The sequence below is a fragment of the Tachysurus vachellii genome, chromosome 1 (assembly GCF_030014155.1).
Source record: "Tachysurus vachellii isolate PV-2020 chromosome 1, HZAU_Pvac_v1, whole genome shotgun sequence".
In the NCBI taxonomy this organism is placed as follows: Eukaryota; Metazoa; Chordata; class Actinopteri; order Siluriformes; family Bagridae; genus Tachysurus; species Tachysurus vachellii.
The window spans coordinates 1,496,954-1,514,453 of NC_083460.1; positions in this window are offsets into that span (position 1 = coordinate 1,496,954).

The following is a 17,500-nucleotide window of genomic DNA, read 5'->3' on the forward strand; positions in this document are numbered from 1 at the left end:
AAGAAAATAAAAGGATAAACGGACGTGTAGGTTATTATTAAGAGAAGAAAGTTGAGTTCCTGTGTTAATGTTCCTGATGGTGTGTTAATGTTGACCTTCGTGTTCCTGACCGTGTTAAAGAAATGGAACTGGAATGTAAAACTTTACCAAATGTTCGAGATGGAATTTGACCTGAAGACTCTGAGATACAGCTCGGTGTCTCGGCTCCTACAGCGTGAGGTTAAAGGTCACGGATTTTCTCTCATCGATCTCCGATTCTGCGGCTCTGCGTCGAGACATAAACACTTTTCGCTCGTGGACCATGTGAAAAAAATCCAGCGAGAAACTTCAGGAGGTCGATAATCAGTGTGTATTCAGGATTTTCTCCGGAGATCTGGACAAGTTTCCTGAAGCCAGAAGAACTCTGTGGTGTTCAAGCTGTGAGCCCACACACTATAGATTTTAGTCTGCATGATGGAGAGATGAAGTTTTATTTCTTCTGAGCTGCAATCAGAGAGGTTTTTATTCCGATTTCAGCCAAGAGAAACAGCACAGATGGGAATCTCTTAAATCTGATCTAACGGGAAAATCAGACACTTTCAAGTAAAAAATTTGCTGTTTCATACAAATGCAGCTTGTCAAACTTCTATAAACAACAACAGTGTCGTTTCGTCGTCCTCCCACATCCTGACTGCTGTTAGAATTCATTTTATTCATTCCTTCACTCATCTTCTACCGTTTATCCGAACTACCTCAGGTCACGGGGAGCCTGTGCCTATCTCAGGCGTCATCGGGCATCAAGGCAGGATACACCCTGGACGGAGTGCCAACCCATCACAGGGCACACACACACACTCTCATTCACTCACACAATCACACACTACGGACAATTTTCCAGAGATGCCAATCAACCTACCATGCATGTCTTTGGACAGGGGGAGGAAACCGGAGTACCCGGAGGAAACCCCCGAGGCACGGGGAGAACATGCAAACTCCACACACACAAGGTGGAGGCGGGAATCGAACCCCCAACCCTGGAGGTGTGAGGCGAACGTGCTAACCACTAAGCCACCGAACCCCCCCCCTCTGTGTTTCAGTGTGCTAATGTCTGAGTGTGTTGCAGTGCGTATAAAACATGTGGCTAAGCTAACAATTGTCTTGTTTATATTTGCTTTAAGATTTGACTCTGGTCCTTCTGTCTCCACAGGGTCAGCACCGCTCCACAGAGCCTCAGTGGGAATAATAACCCAGAAGCTTCATCTGAACTTCCCAGCGTTCCTGCTTCTGGTTTGTAAACCAAAACCACATGAAACCACATGAGGTTTTTTAATAGAAGAATAAACACACCGCCGAACCAGAAACAGGAATGAAGCGGCGGTCAGCGTCAGGGCAGCAGAAGGCAGGTGCTTCCCCAGAGGTTTGTCCTCAATCCACAAGCTAAGAATCCAGTTTGGGAATTTCCCCACGGGGTCAAATGGACAGCGATGTTATTATACAGCAGCAAATACACAAAGACACAGGAAGGGGATGTAGAATCAGGATTCTGGAGCGTTCCTGCACTGCAGGGGACGATGGTGTTAAGAATAATGTCTGAGGGACTCCGGTGTTAGTGATGATCTCATCTCCGTCTGTTCGATGCCTGAGGGATGACGCCTGAGGCGAGAAGATGTTAAGATTCGATTCCTTGTGGAAATAAAAACCTGAACCGGTTTCATTGACCCGCACGAGTCCCTGACGATTCCACAAGAGGAAACAAGTGACTCCTAGACGATAAAAGATGTGATCTATAAAAAAAAACATGGCTGTGGTTTCACCTTTTCATATCCCGTGGCTATTAAATTTAGATTCAGTGAAGCGGTGCTGCATTATGTGGGCGGAGTCAGGAGGCTGCTGGTGTCAAAACAAGGCAGGCACTTATTTCAAGGCGTCATCAGGTAGGCGTGGCCTATTTGATAATCTAACCCTAACCCTAACCGTAGTTTTTGGTTGTTTATTTGTTTTCTAAAATAAATCTACCTGTATGACTGTTTTGTCCTTCGTAGTATGCTGTTTTTTTTTAAAAGAGGGCGTTTTTCCAAAACCTCCGGAAACACGCCCACTTTACGTCGTGGTAACGAAACCCCTGGAATTTAGTGAATGCCTCAAAACAATGAGGTAGAACTTCACAGATAACTTTAACATGTCTTGCTCTAAATGCTTGTTCACTAGTTAGCTGGTCACTTTGTTCACTCATTACATCACCATTAATCCAGAGAGTGAACATTTTTAATTAACAACAATTTCTTAATATCTTAATAGTTTTTCAGTATCCACATACAATAAGATACAAATATTTTATAATCTATTAAAAAGATTCCCCTGGTGGTCTGGAGTCTTTGAGTGACGTGTTCAGATTGAGTTCCACAAACAGCTTGTTTGTTTGTGTTTGTTGGTTGAATAGTTTGTTTGTCTGTTTGTTTGTTTGTTGGTTTATTGGTTAGTTGGTTTGTTTGATTTTTTGTTTGTTGGGTTGGTTGGTTTGTTGTTTTTTGGTTGGTTAGTTGGTTGGATGGTTTGTTTGAATGTTTGTTTGTTGGATTGTTTATTTGTTTGTTGTTTGTTTGGTTGGTTGGTTGACTCCTACATCCTGGTGTCTTTAACTCATTTTAATGAAGCTCCAGTTGGGACCAGACATATTATTATTATTATTTTGTTGGTTGATCTTCAACCGAAATTAAATTTCAGCTCCAGAAATCTGCCCATTTCCTGTCATGTAACGTTTATATTGAACTATTTTTATTTATATCCAAATGAATGCAGAATAAAGCTCTCGTCCTCTCGATGTTCTACACCGATTGCAGCAATAACACTTTTTTTACTGTAATGAATTCTTGCTTCAGTTTTTTTCTTTATTTTTTTTTTTTAACAAATATTTAGATTCCTATCTGCGTAGTGGATCAGCGTGGGAATTATCATCCTTCACATCACACAAGTAAATACATGCACAGGACTAAAAATAAAGCCATTTAAGTGTGTTTCCTTCTATCCGCTGCATCATTTCCAACAGGAGGTCTGGAGAGCGTTCGTCACTGCGGCCTGCGCTGTAGCTTATTTTCAGCATGAATGGAGAAGAAGAACGAGGACACCACCGCACGCTGTTCTTTAGACTTAAAACAACAACAACAAAAAAGATCTACAGTGTAACCTAACATTTGTTCAATACACCCACATTCAAGACCATCTCCAAGTGACTAAATATGAAAACCGAGAGATTTCCATTTCCCCGAGACCAGACCGTGTCATTTCCTCACGCCACCACAAAACATCTCTGACCTTCAATTTAACTGCGTCAGAAATGACCAGAAGAAGAAAAACATGGAAAAGAAACAGTAAAACGAGCTGCATTTTAAATCTTATTTAGTGTGATGTTTACATGAGTGTAAAAGACAAACATCTGAGAAACACAAACTAATACAGCAGCAAGGAGCGATTTAGGGGTCCAAGCACTCTTAGCTCTTTGTGTTGCATAGCAGAAAAAAAGTTGAACACTCTCTCTCACACTCACTCACTCATCTTCTACTGCTTATCCAAACTACCTCGGGTCACGGGGAGCCTGTGCCTATCTCAGGCGTCATCGGGCATCAAGGCAGGATACACCCTGGACGGAGTGCCAACCCATCACAGGGTACACACACACACACACTCTGATTCACTCACACAATCACACACTACGGACAATTTCCCAGAGATGCCAATCAACCTACCATGCATGTCTTTGGACCGGGGGAGGAAACCGGAGAACCCGGAGGAAACCCCCGAGGCACGGGGAGAACATGCAAACTCCACACACACAAGACGGAGGTGGGACTCGAACCCCCAACCCTGGAGGTGTGAGGGGAACGTGCTAACCACTAAGCCACCGTGCCCCCAAAAGTTGAACACGATTATTACAATTTTTGTAAAGGTTATATAGTTTGTAACGTGATCAAAGACACATACTTGTGATTATTAGAATTATTGTTAAAGCTACATCTGGTCTTTCATTATCTTTCAGTAAAATTAGCGACAAAAAGAAAAAAAAAACATCACCACGTAATGAAACAAATCCTTCTTATGTTCATCACTGTCACGTGTGACAAATGTCAGACGATCACGACCATCATTAGCATACAAATAAAGTCGTTTAAAGGACATTAAGCTACAAGAGGCTGACAGGATGCACGTTTAATTCTGTTATTGTCAGTGGGCTGCAGAAGGGTAAAGAACAGCATTAATTGGGCGTAATCGACTGTAGTGTTTATAATTAATCTGTCACTGGATGATGCCTAGAGATTTTACTGAGTAAAGCATGAGGAGCGGAGATGCAATACAGTCGGGTCCGAAGTAAACTCCCTTATTACTAAGTGTTACTAACTTTAGTGCTATAAATAAATAAAAGAACAAACTTCTAAGCAGATCAAGTGCAGGGAAGCATTTGGAGATGCATTGAGGAGCTAATGTACTTCATCTGAAGACAAACCCAGGGATTTGCAGAGCGCTGTTCAGTCGACACGGAAAACCTCCATCAAGCAGAATATGGATTTGAAGTTTGTAGACTGGTAATCTGAGTCACACACCGCTGCTTTAAAACAGACATGAGGAGGAGAGTGAGCAAATAAATTATAAAGGAAACGGACAAGGACCGAGGATTACATCTTAAAAGTCTGAGTGGATATTACAAGATGTTTTATTTAATTATAAGTTATAAGTTTTTTAAGACTGTTATAAAGTGCTGACACTGGAGACTTCCCTAAATGTTGCATGCGTAAACGTAGTACATTTCAGAAAAACTTCTTTTTAGAATCTGTTTATGTGGAGCGTCTGTTGTACGAGTCCCTGTGAATGAGCCGTTACTATAGAAAAATGAACTCGTCAAACAATCCGTCCAAGACTTTGGGATCTTTGCGCCGTTTGACGTCACAACATGCTACCCGTGTGTGGAATGCGAGTACGGCTCTCACACAAAGTCGTTATATATCGTCGCTGTCGGGCGGAAACCTCGTATGTCCAAATTTGGTCCAATTTGATATTTTTTCATATATCGATGCTATTGGTCAGTCCCCACGTGGGTCTGTTATTTTTACAAGTTATTAACCAATCTAAAGTCTTGAAAATAGCTTGAGCGCAAATCTCATAACTCCATTGGACACTTCAACTGTCCACCTCTTCCTCACTCCGTGGGAGAGCTTCACGGCATATTTCTCCTCAAGAAGAGTCGCAACGAATCAACACGTCTTCTGAGGTAAATGTCTTCAAAACACTGGGCTCAAAGAAAAAAAAAATCTTGACCCCCGTTAGTTCTGGTGCTCGTCTGAGGACAGGAATTTAGCGCAAGACAATCCACTGCAACGCGGACTAAACCCTGTGTACTGCAGATAAGGTACGGCGTTTTTTTAATTTCCTGAAAAATAACGGTTTTGGAGATACGAGGATTCCGTCTGACAGCGACGATATGCGTCTTCACCAGGAGGAGATTAAAGCACAAAACTTGTGCAATTTGGGCAGTTTTACACAAAAAAAAGCACAAAAAAATCAGATTAGAAGCTGCTCTTTAATGCAAACCTGTGATTTAGAGTTAAATGAACCTCATGAATAGTTTAACATCATCAGTCCATTTAAATCCCAGTGTTCTGGCGATAATAAGTCATGTGACGTATCACCGTCCAATCACAGGCTGTCCTGTACTCTGCCCTGACTGATGACCTTTAGATTTCAGCCACAGGTTTCTTCTTTCTTGACTTTAATATAACGTGACTGTTCAGTGACCCGACTCACTGGATCCTCTCACACATCTGGGTTCCTGAGAATTTCCTAAATGTCACACAGCCTTAAAAGATCTCACTGCGGTTCTCCTGCTGTGTGGCTTCGTCTTTAGCAGCTGGAACCTTGTAATTCTGGTCTTTATAATGTAATATATTAATAATCCTGTCTTTTTTTTTATTGTTATTAAGGTACAAATGAAGCACATTGTGTCAGGAGGAAAAGAGAAGAAAAGCACTGAGGTGTAAATGGTACTTAGAGGTTTTTCTCTCTCTCTCTCTCTCTCTCTCTCTCTCTCTCTTGCCTTCTGAAAAGCTTTTGGAAATAATCACCTACAATTTTCCTCCATCGCCGTGTTACCTCATGGAGAGCAAACAGACAGCGGAGATACAGGGATATGTTTCACTTCTGCCATTAAAGACCACCGGTGTTACACACTCCTGCTTTTAAAGTCAACCTCTGCTTGTTTCAGGGCTGTTTTTAAAGCCAGGTGAAAAGTAAATGATTGCGATTGCAGAAAAAAATCTACACTATTATCAATAAAAAAGGACAAAAAGCACCGTTTCTTTAAACCTTTTCAAAAAATATACATTCAAATCTACAAACCCACAATTTACCAGCCAACATATAATGACCATTTATGTGTGTGTGTGTGTGTGTGTGTGTGTGTGTGTGTTTCAATGATCTGATAGAAATCACAACCTTCCAATATGAAAGTTCTCACTCTCTCACTCATCTTCTACCGCTTATCCGAACTACCTCGGGTCACGGGGAGCCTGTGCCTATCTCAGGCGACATCGGGCATCAAGGCAGGATACACCCTGGACGGAGTGCCAACCCATCGCAGGGCACACACACACACACTCTCTGATTCACTCACACAATCACACACTACGGACAATTTTCCAGAGATGCCAATCAACCTACCATGCATGTCTTTGGACCGGGGGAGGAAACCGGAGTACCCGGAGGAAACCCCCGAGGCACGGGGAGAACATGCAAACTCCACACACACAAGGTGGAGGTGGGAATCGAACCCCCAACCCTGGAGGTGTGAGGCGAACGTGCTAACCACTAAACCACTGTGCCCCCCAATATAAAAGTTCTTGTATTTATTAACGAGAACTTAATTGATAAGTTATTAGATGATTTGACTCCCTCAAGTTCTTGTAAGTTCTTCCTGGTCGGACCGATAAGTCAGAAGGTGTGGTGTAAACACCTCAGGAGAGACAGGTCCAGAATTTCTCAACAGATTTCTTATTCGTCTTCTTGTTCGTCTTCTTAATCTCCGGTCCATATACGCTGTGTTTGTTCGTCATTTGTTTCAATTATTATTTGATGAGAATTGAAAAACTAACGAGCGTTTTTTTTTTTTAATAAAAAAGTCGTCTTTTTCCATTTTTTTTTTTCCATTTCTTTTTTTTTTTTTCAAAAATAGGAAACTTTTTTTTTCTAACTTACTTTTTACATTTATTTTCCTAACAATAGAATTTTTTTTTTGCTGTTGTTTGTTTTTCTTTTAATGAAATAAAATATTTTGTTTTTATAAAACATATAATGAAGTTTGAGATCAATATGAGAAATTAATTTGAATAGTCTTTAATAAATTTTTTTTTATTTAGCTGTCGTGTCATCCACCATTAGCTCCGCCCACTTGCTGTTATTAAACAGTGTGTAGTGATCGGTTTTAGCAGAACTCTAAGATCTAACGATCTGTAATCTACCCAATGATCAGTGATTGACATCCAGGTCATCTGAAGGAGGTCACGCTTTAATTTTAACTCTCAAGATGAATCTGAACTGATGAGAAATACCTGCATCTTCCTACAGAGCTGTGATGTGAGATATAGAGGAACATTTCAGCAGCTTCATCTCACAGAGCTGTGATGTGAGATATTGAGGAACATTTCAGCAGCTTCATCTCACAGAGCTGTGATGTGAGATATAGAGGAACATTTCAGCAGCTTCATCTCACAGAGCTGTGATGTGAGATATAGAGGAACATTTCAGCAGCTTCGCTTCTCCAACCTCACCATCTGTAGATCCACAGATATTCCCACATCCTCCAGTGTTTACAGATGGGTGTCAAGCCTGGAGTTTCTCTCCGAACCGATCTCAGTGTCCATGAGCAAACACAGATCTATAAAGGGCTGGAGGAAGCAGGCGTGAAGCTGGCAGGTCTGTGAGAGGTTGCATCCATGCAGACTCGCTGGGTAATTAGCAGCGTTGGGAGGAAGATACTTGTTATTGGCCAAAAAAAAAACCCTGATGCCAGAGTGATTTATTTCTCTCATTACTGTGTGAAGGGCAGAGCTGAACTCCACTGTTTAAGGTATTTAGGATGGAGATGTTCAGACTTCTCCTAGGTGGATGTCTGTATTTATCCCATCTCACAAAAGGAGGTTTTTATCAGCTATAAGACATGTAATGATAAAGGACCTGGTTATGTTAAGGTCAATTAAGCCATTAACATGGAAATCCTTGAGTGGTTTTGCTTTGTTTCTTCATTATTTATATTCACACACACACACACACTCTCACTCACTCACACAATCACACACTACGGACAATTTTCCAGAGATGCCAATCAACCTACCATGCATGTCTTTGGACCGGGGGAGGAAACCGGAGTACCCGGAGGAAACCCCTAAGGCACGGGGAGAACATGCAAACTCCACACACACAAGGTGGAGGTGGGAATCGAACCCCCAACCCTGGAGGTGTGAGGTGAACGTGCTAACCACTAACCACCGTGACCCCAAAAACATTGTTCAAATAATTAAAAATTTAAATTTGCTTATTAAAAAGTTCACCATGAAATTCAATTCAGATATCAGTTCGAATCAATTCTAATTAAAATTGAATTAAACATATTTATATATAGTTAGAAATTAGTGTGTAAATAAAACCTACGTTTCCTTTTGTTTCTTTAAAAACATCAGATGCTTACCGTATAATCAACTGAGAAAATGTCTTTAATTTACCATTAAATTATTTTCCAAACTTTTGTAATTGACACATTTGTGAGATTATTAGTTGTTGTTTAATTATTTTGCTGTGCTCTTATTGGTTGTTTTGGGTCATGTGACTGTTCCTGATCTGATCCCTCAGCTGGTGTTCACACCTCACAGTCACATGCTTTAGAATTTATCTCCTGCTGATGTTTTCTATAACTCCTTATGGCTGATAATATCTTCTGACATGAAGCAAGACTGTTTTGTTGCAACATGCAAACTCCACACACACAAGGCAGAGGCGGGAATCGAACCCCCAACCCTGGAGGTGTGAGGCGAACGTGCTAACCGCTAAGCCACCGTGCCCCCCGCCCCCCCATTATTTAACATTTACTAGATATATTTAACTTAGCCAGGTTTGTTTGCTAACACCAGGTTAGACTAGCATCAGCTCCGGTCGCTAACATAATCAGATAGCAAGCAAGGCAAATTCCAAATAACGGTAAATATTGAAAACTTTACTTTTTATTTTTGGGAATATTTGGGTAAATTTAAAAGTTCACAATTTTACATGAAAATTTTTTTTTTTGTCTAAATCCATTTATTTTTAAATAAGAATGAAACACATTCTGCTTCTCAGGTCTTTCTCCACGGTTAGCATGTCACGGTATCTCCTTTGACTAGCATCGATGACTCTGGGTCTTGACTCTAGGACTTAGTTATTTATTTTTCTTTAAAATCTTTTTTTTAACTGTAGCAGCTACTAAAGACGTCCTTGTCCTGCATGTTTCATATTTGATTGTTTGTATTAAAGCAGAAAATACAGATTTAGTCACATTAAACACTTACTGTACCTGAATGACTTCACTGAGGAGAACCATCACTGTTCATCTCAGGGGACATCAACCCCTAAGTGAAGCCTGGTGGTGGCAGCATCTTGTTGGAGAACTTGACTCGGTTACAATGCTCTCTTTATTAGAAGCTTTAGGAGCTGAAAGTGACGACTCCTCACCTGCCAAAACCTCCCCACCCCAAGCATCTAGACGGTGGTGGTGTTTCCAGCAGATGGAGAATGAGCTGCTCTGAACGGCACACGGAGGTCATTTCATCCTGAATACGTCTCACGAACCCACGGGAAATGTCGATTTTTCCTTCTGATTGTAGGTTCTGCGTTGTGGAATGGGAAGCTTTGGCCTCCTTCCCTGACCTTCTCGCTCTTTTTTCTCCAGACTGGGTTTCGCTGTGATTTCTCTATTCCAGCTCTGGCAGGCCAACACAATGAATGGAGGCCATTACAAAAGAGACTTTTCCACTTCATTAAGCCGAGGTCCCACAAGCTTGGAGGGCACAGAATAAGCAATCTATCTACATTTACAGCTGTTTAGCACGGGGACCGTGGGACGGAATGCTAATGCACGGAAAACCTGGACGTCGTGCAGAACGGGGACGCTCACGCCAAACGGAACATCAATCCATGTCGCGCTTTGATTAGAAAACGCTGTTAATCACATTAAGGGATAACGACACACCGGGTGGCTGTTTGGTGTGAACGAAAAACAATTTTCGCTTTCTTCACGTTGAGAAGAACTTTGTGTACTGGGAGGTTTTAGACATATAACAAAAAAAAATTAATAAGGTGCCCAATGTTTTTTTTTTAAATTATTATTATTCATTCATTCATTCATCTTCTACCCCTTATCCGAACTACCTCGGGTCACGGGGAGCCTGTGCCTATATCAGGCGTCATCGGGCATCAAGACAGGATACACCCTGGACGGAGTGCCAACCCATCACAGGGCACACACACACACACACACACACACACACTCTCATTCACTCACACACTCACACACTACGGACAATTTTCCAGAGATGCCAATCAACCTACCATGCATGTCTTTGGACCGGCGGAGGAAACCGGAGTACCCAGAGGAAACCCCCGAGGCACGGAGAGAACATGCAAACTCCACACACACAAGGTGGAGGTGGGAATCGAACCCCCAACCCTGGAGGTGTGAGGAGAACATGCTAACCACTAAGCCACCATGACCCTCATCAAAATATTCTTATAAACTTAATTCTTCTTTAAATGTCTTCATATCACACATCAGGTTTTTATTTCACATGTAAACTCAAAAATCTGGTCTTTTTAAAAGAAAGAAATGTTCAGTCTTTTTTTCTCTTACAGCAGGAAAAGTATAAAGCGAGATGTTTCTCGATTCTAAAAATAAAATACACCCCGTTTTATTTCCTACATCGTATACGGCACCATTTTCATTATTATTATAATAATTATTATTCATTCAGATCCTGCTTCTGACACACAGAGTAATTTGAGCTGCCTGTAATTCAATCTAAGGGATAAAAAGATGAAATATTCCTGGTTCTGCTGTGATTCTGAAGCTTTGAACTTCAGAGAAGGGAAAAAAAAAAGGCAATAAAGCGGTTCGCCGTGAGACCTTTCTTTATCTTAAGCTCATTCTCCAGGATGTGAAGGTCACTTGGAAAGGTTTTGGCATATATTACTGAAAGGAAGGAAGGAAGGAAGGAATAAATAAATAAATAAATAAATAAATAAATAAATAAATAAAAAGAACATATCGGAGAGCCAGCAAGGTCCTTGTGGCGTGGCATCTCGCACACCGCCTTACCCTAAACCTCCTAACATAAATAGACAGCCATCTGTTCCGTTTAGATAACCGTTTCATTTAAAATCCCACAGAAAATGTTCCGAGGCCTGCCGAGCTTCTATGCTAATGAAATCCTGCGAGCTCAGAAGTGGTTGGAGATCGATGGGTTTGGAGAAGAAACGCCCTCGTGGTTTTGGGGGTTTCCTTTAAAGCCCAGATTAAGAAAATATATGCACTGGGGCAGAAATTCACAGCGTAGGTCAGAAGAAGGACTGGAACAAGTAAAACTTTCCCCGAACCTTCATGGATTTTTAATCAGGGTCACGAGAAAGAAATGAAATAAAAATGATGCGGTTTAATGTTTTATTGTTTTTATTCTCAGATCTTTTATTACAGGTGTAACGTACTTTAGAAACCGTGAACTGTCAGAGTACAGTGAAGTGGGTGTGGCCTTATAGGTCACATGGCATAGGTATCTATCAGTCATTATGAAAGAGGCGTGGCCTAGGTGTCTCTGTCACTGTGAAAGAGGTGTGGTTTCGGTATCTCTCAGTCACTATGAAGTGTCTCAGTCACTACGAAAAAGGGCGTGGCCTAGGTGTCTCAGTCACTATGAAAGAGGCGTGGCCTCGGTATCTCTCAGTCACTCCTTTATACTTGATGAAGGTAAGCCTATAGGTGTGGCCATTATGAATATTCATTCATTCATTCATTCATCTTCTACCGCTTATCCGAACTACCTCGGGTCACGGGGAGCCTGTGCCTATCTCAGGCGTCATCGGGCATCAAGGCAGGATACACCCTGGACGGAGTGCCAACCCATCGCAGGGCACACACACACACACACTCTCATTCACACACACAATCACACACTACGGACAATTTTCCAGAGATGCCAATCAACCTACCATGCATGTCTTTGGACCGGGGGAGGAAACCGGAGTACCCGGAGGAAACCCCCAAGGCACGGGGAGAACATGCAAACTCCACACACACAAGGTGGAGGCGGGAATCGAACCCCGACCCTGGAGGTGTGAGGTGAACGTGCTAGCCACTAAGCCACCGTGCCCCCCCATTATGAATATTAGTCCTAGTAAATATGTGAAGGAGACATGTTCTCTCATGGCCCCATTGAAGGAGGTGTGGCTTCTAAAAAGTGGGTGTGGCCCTTATTGGTATCAGTCCTAGCTAATGCATGAAGGAGGTGTGGCCTATGTTCCTGTCAGTCTACTTTCACTGAAGGAGGCGTGGCCTATGAATAGCTTCTATTCTAGTTGTTAGTTGTTTTTTTAGTTGTCCTCCAGTCCATGGACCTGAATCTGAACTGGTTTGAGATTATTGTAAACAATCGATTTGAATCTTTTGAGTTTCAGTCAATAATTCTCTTGGATTTCCTGCTCACTCCATTCTGCCCTCCTGATTTATCCTTCTACAGAAAAATAATAAAATTATTCAAATTATTAGTTTTTTTCAGTCATTATTCAGACAAATGGGTTTACAGTGAGAGTAAATCTGCTGATTTTTAATTTCTGGAGGAATAAGTGAGGAATAAAGAGACGTGGAACCGAATAAATGAATAAATAAATACAAGATTTAAGATATTACGATTAGAAAATCTGAAAAAAGCTTTTTATTTATAATTATAATTTTATTTCTATTTAATATCTGATATTATAGCAGATCTAAACAGACTGAAACTGAAACTGGAGACTCCTTCAACAAACATCTCCTTACAGAAAACCTCACAGAAGAAAAAATATATAAATATATATATAAAGATATAAATTGTGCAGTTATGCTTGTAATAATAATTAATAGATATTTATAACGATAAAGCCATAAATATCATATAGGGTTAGGGTTAGAATCTGTATCTGTGGAATTACATTTCTATAATATTCTACAGGCTCTGAGTCTCTGCATCCAGATGCTCGCCGTGTTCCTCAGAGAATCTGCCATTTTTCTTGTCATCCTCATCTCCTGCTCTGCAATCATCTCATCGTAGCACGAGTCTCGGCTTGGCCGCAAATCACTACGATCCGTGTGAAACGAGGACCGGCTTTAGATTACAGCATAACGTCTGGTTGCCCACCAGAAGAGACTCGGGTGAAAAAGCCCGTGAGATTCAGCTCTGACCTCGAGATTGTGCTCCTTCTGCGTTCAACACTCGGCACGGCGCTCCGACACGTCGTGGACATCGCAGACAGGATTGTGACTGTGCGAAAATCAACCAGGAGCTGTGAGGGAAAAGTCATCCTGAAGATCTAATAAATGATACAAAACACAAAAATCCTGTAAGACTTGAAATTTTAGAAGAAATAGATAATAATTAAGTGGTGGGCACGGTGGCTTAGTGGTTAGCACGTTCTCCTCACACCTCCAGGGTTGGGGGTTCGATTCCCTCCTCCGCCTTGTGTGTGTGGAGTTTGCATGTTCTCCCCGTGCCTCGGGGGTTTCCTCCGGGTACTCCGGTTTCCTCCCCCGGTCCAAAGACATGCATGGTAGGTTGATTGGCATCTCTGGAAAATTGTCCGTAGTGTGTGATTGTGTGAGTGAATGAGAGTGTGTGTGTGTGTGTGTGTGTGTGTGTGCCCTGTGATGGCACTCCGTCCAGGGTGTATCCTGCCTTGATGCCCGATGACGCCTGAGATAGGCACAGGCTCCCCGTGACCCGAGGTAGTTCAGATAAGTGGTAGAAGATGAATGAATGAAGAAAGAAAACTATATTTGATCAGTAAACTCATTAAATATTTAGCGTATAATTTTCTGTATATCTGAGACATTTTCACGTGTCCCGTTGCTCCACTGAGATGGTGATTGTGATTGAAGGAGGGACCTGAAGTGAAAGTGCAGCGGTGTGGAGAGATGAGACGACATTAATCACTGAGCTTTTACTGCAGCTTGAGGAAGGAGGTAATTATCACCATCAAGGGAGTCGCCTGTGGGGAGGAGTTCACACCGCCGCACTACCACAATCGGCCTATAGGTTAAATAGCAGCCCAGAAAACTGAGTGTTTATAGTTACATTTAATGCAGCATGAAATAAGTTAAACTTACGTTACAGTCCTTCTCTCTCCAGGGTCTCTTTAACCTCTCTACTGAAGATAACAAAAAAGTCTTTCTATTTCTGTTGTTGTTTTATTAACAAATCATGGGATGTGGTAGCCTAGTGGGGTAGTTGTTGTTGGAGATGTTGGGGTAGTTAGAGCTAATCGGCTGGTGGAGTAGTTGTTGTTGGGGTAGTTGTTGGGATAGTTAAAGCTAATCGGCTGGTGGGGTAGTTGGAGATGTTGGGGTAGTTTGAGCTAATCGGCTGGTGGAATAGTTGGAGATGTTGTGGTAGTTAGAGCTAATCGGCTGGTGGAATAGTTGTTGTTGGAGATGTTGGGGTAGTTAGAGCTAGTCGGTTGGTGGGGGAGTTGTTGTTGGGGTAGTTGTTGGGGTAGTTAGAGCTAATCGGCTGGTGGGGTAGTTGTTGTTGGAGATGTTGGGGTAGTTAGAGCTAATCGGCTGGTGGGGGAGTTGTTGTTGGAGATGTTGGGGTAGTTAGAGCTAGTCGGTTGGTGGGGTAGTTGTTGTTGGGGTAGTTGTTGGGGTAGTTAGAGCTAATTGGCTGGTGAGGTAGTTGTTGTTGTAGATGTTGGGGTAGTTAGATCGGCTGGTGAGGTAGTTGTTGTTGGAGATGTTGGGGTAGTTAGAGCTAATCGGCTGGTGAGGTAGTTGTTGTTGGAGATGTTGGGGTAGTTAGATCGGCTGGTGAGGTAGTTGTTGTTGGAGATGTTGGGGTAGTTAGAGCTAATCGGCTGGTGAGGTAGTTGTTGTTGGAGATGTTGAGGTAGTTAGATCGGCTGGTGAGGTAGTTGGGGTATAAATGAAGGTGTTTGTTGATTTAAGGTGTTTATTTACAGATGTGACTCAGTGACACTCAGCACATGTGGTGATGATTTTATTCCACTGGCTTGTGTACAACATCTGGAGCGAGCGACAGCTACTGAGATTCACAAGGCCGACAGCGTCACGTATAAAGTGCACGTGTTAACACGTGTCGGACGTCTGCTCTCATTCGGGGCCGCTGTGATCACTGACAGTTTCCCCTTCGCTCTCTCAGGGGGGTTTTAACTAAATAACTGAAGAGGAAACGTCTGAGAAAAACGTGAGGTTTTTTAAGGCATTGTATTACTGATCAGAAGGTCATCATCTCTTAAACCTCAAAGACGTGTAGCCTTCACCTCTGACTGGTCCACAGCTCTGACACCGGAGACTCCTTCCCTGTGAACGAGCTGTTACTATAGCAACGATAATCCTAATTAGAATCGGAGACGATAGTTCCGTCCGCTTTAATGAATCTTTCTCTGATCTTCATCTTCATTCATTTTCTACCGCTTATCTGAACTACCTCGGGTCACGGGGAGCCTGTGCCCGGGATCTCAGGCGTCATCGGGCATCAAGGCAGGATACACCCTGGACGGAGTGCCAACCCATCGCAGGGCACACACACACACACACACACACACACACTCATTCTCTTTCTCTGATTCTGTTTATTATTTGATTTACTTCACTTCCTTCTCCCAAAGTCTTCATGTAGATGACGGAGGACTTCCTGTGAGAAACGGCTTTAAACGCCGCAAGCAGCGTGGAGAGCGTCAGCTTCCTGAAGGCTCACGTGTGCGTTCTGACGACTCGGAGAGCAGTTACGCTCCCTGTAAAGCTGCTTTATAAATATATTACAGCGTTTAAAATGCAGCGATTCGTGCTTTTCTCACACGCGGTGACGAGCAGAAGGCTTTTAAGAGCTCTGCCTTTATGTCTGGCCTTTTCTCTTTACAGCCCTCTTTAGTTCATTGTGATGGTAAAAGCGTCCACTTAGTGAAGATAAAAAAACACACAAGAGACAAATCTTTAGTCATCGAGTCTCCACACACGGGTACAGACTCACTAAAGATGTAAACACACACACACACACACACACACCATTTAAGAATGACATTAAAGAGATTCTATCATTTCTGTTCAAAAAAGGATGGATGGAGGGATGGGATTTGTTTAAGAGGAACATATTAGAGGGTTCAGACTCTGACTGATGAGTGTTTCTGGACTGGGGGTGAACTTGAGTTTGGTCATTTGCATATGAGACAAGTCAAGACCAGGGACTGGTGGAGACTGAATTAAGACTTAAGTCTTAAGGACGTCAAGAACGAGTCAAGAAAAAGAACGAAAGATCCGGTTGGGTGTCTTTTGAGAGCCTGTGGACTTTTAATACTTTCCTTGTTTGCTAGAATTTAGAGACTTTTCTGGAATCCAGACGGTTCTCCTGTTCACGTTTGTGGTGTGACGTGATGTTCTACTGACCGGAAACTTCCAAAGGTTTAAAATGAAATCCTAACTTGAGCACAGTGAATAAGACACAATGCCACCAGCTGCATTAGCATCAATTAGCATCAATTAGCATCAAACCTCTGGGCAGTTCACACGACACGATCCGCTCTGCTGTGGAACTGAAGGTTAGCACACATTTAAAAGTTACTCCATCAAGATTTATTTACAGCCTTTCAAAAATTCCACCTCACTGACATCCGGTGTATCAGAACATTAAAGAATTCTTTAGTTGTCCCTTTCAGGAAGGTTCGAGATCCCTATAACAGGAAGTAAAACGAGCAGCTCTGCAGTTTTGGGTGATAGTAAAAGAAATGATTCCTTACTTAGTTTTACTTAGAAATCACAGATTTTAGCAGAAACATTTTGTATAAGAAACTGTAACTGTTTTATAAAACGAATTAATTAAATTCCTCATTTCAAAAAAAAGTAAATTCTTTTCAGTTCCAACTAAAACACTCAAGAAAACATTTCTTCAAAATAGAACATTAAGAGAGAGAGAGAGACTGTGTGTGTTTGTGTGTGTGTGTTTGTGTGTGTGTTTGCATGTGTGTGTGTGTGTGAGTGTGTGTTTGTGTGTGTTTGCATGTGTGTGTGTGTGTGTGTGTGTGTGAGTGTGTGTTTGTGTGTGTTTGCATGTGTGTGTTTGTGTGTGTGTGTGTGTGTGTGTGTGTGTTTGTGTGTGTTTGCATGTGTGTGTGTTTGTGTGTGTGTGTGTGTGTTGGGAAATGCTCCAGTTCTCCCAGTAACCAGCTCTCCAGTTCAGAGATAATTGATGATTAA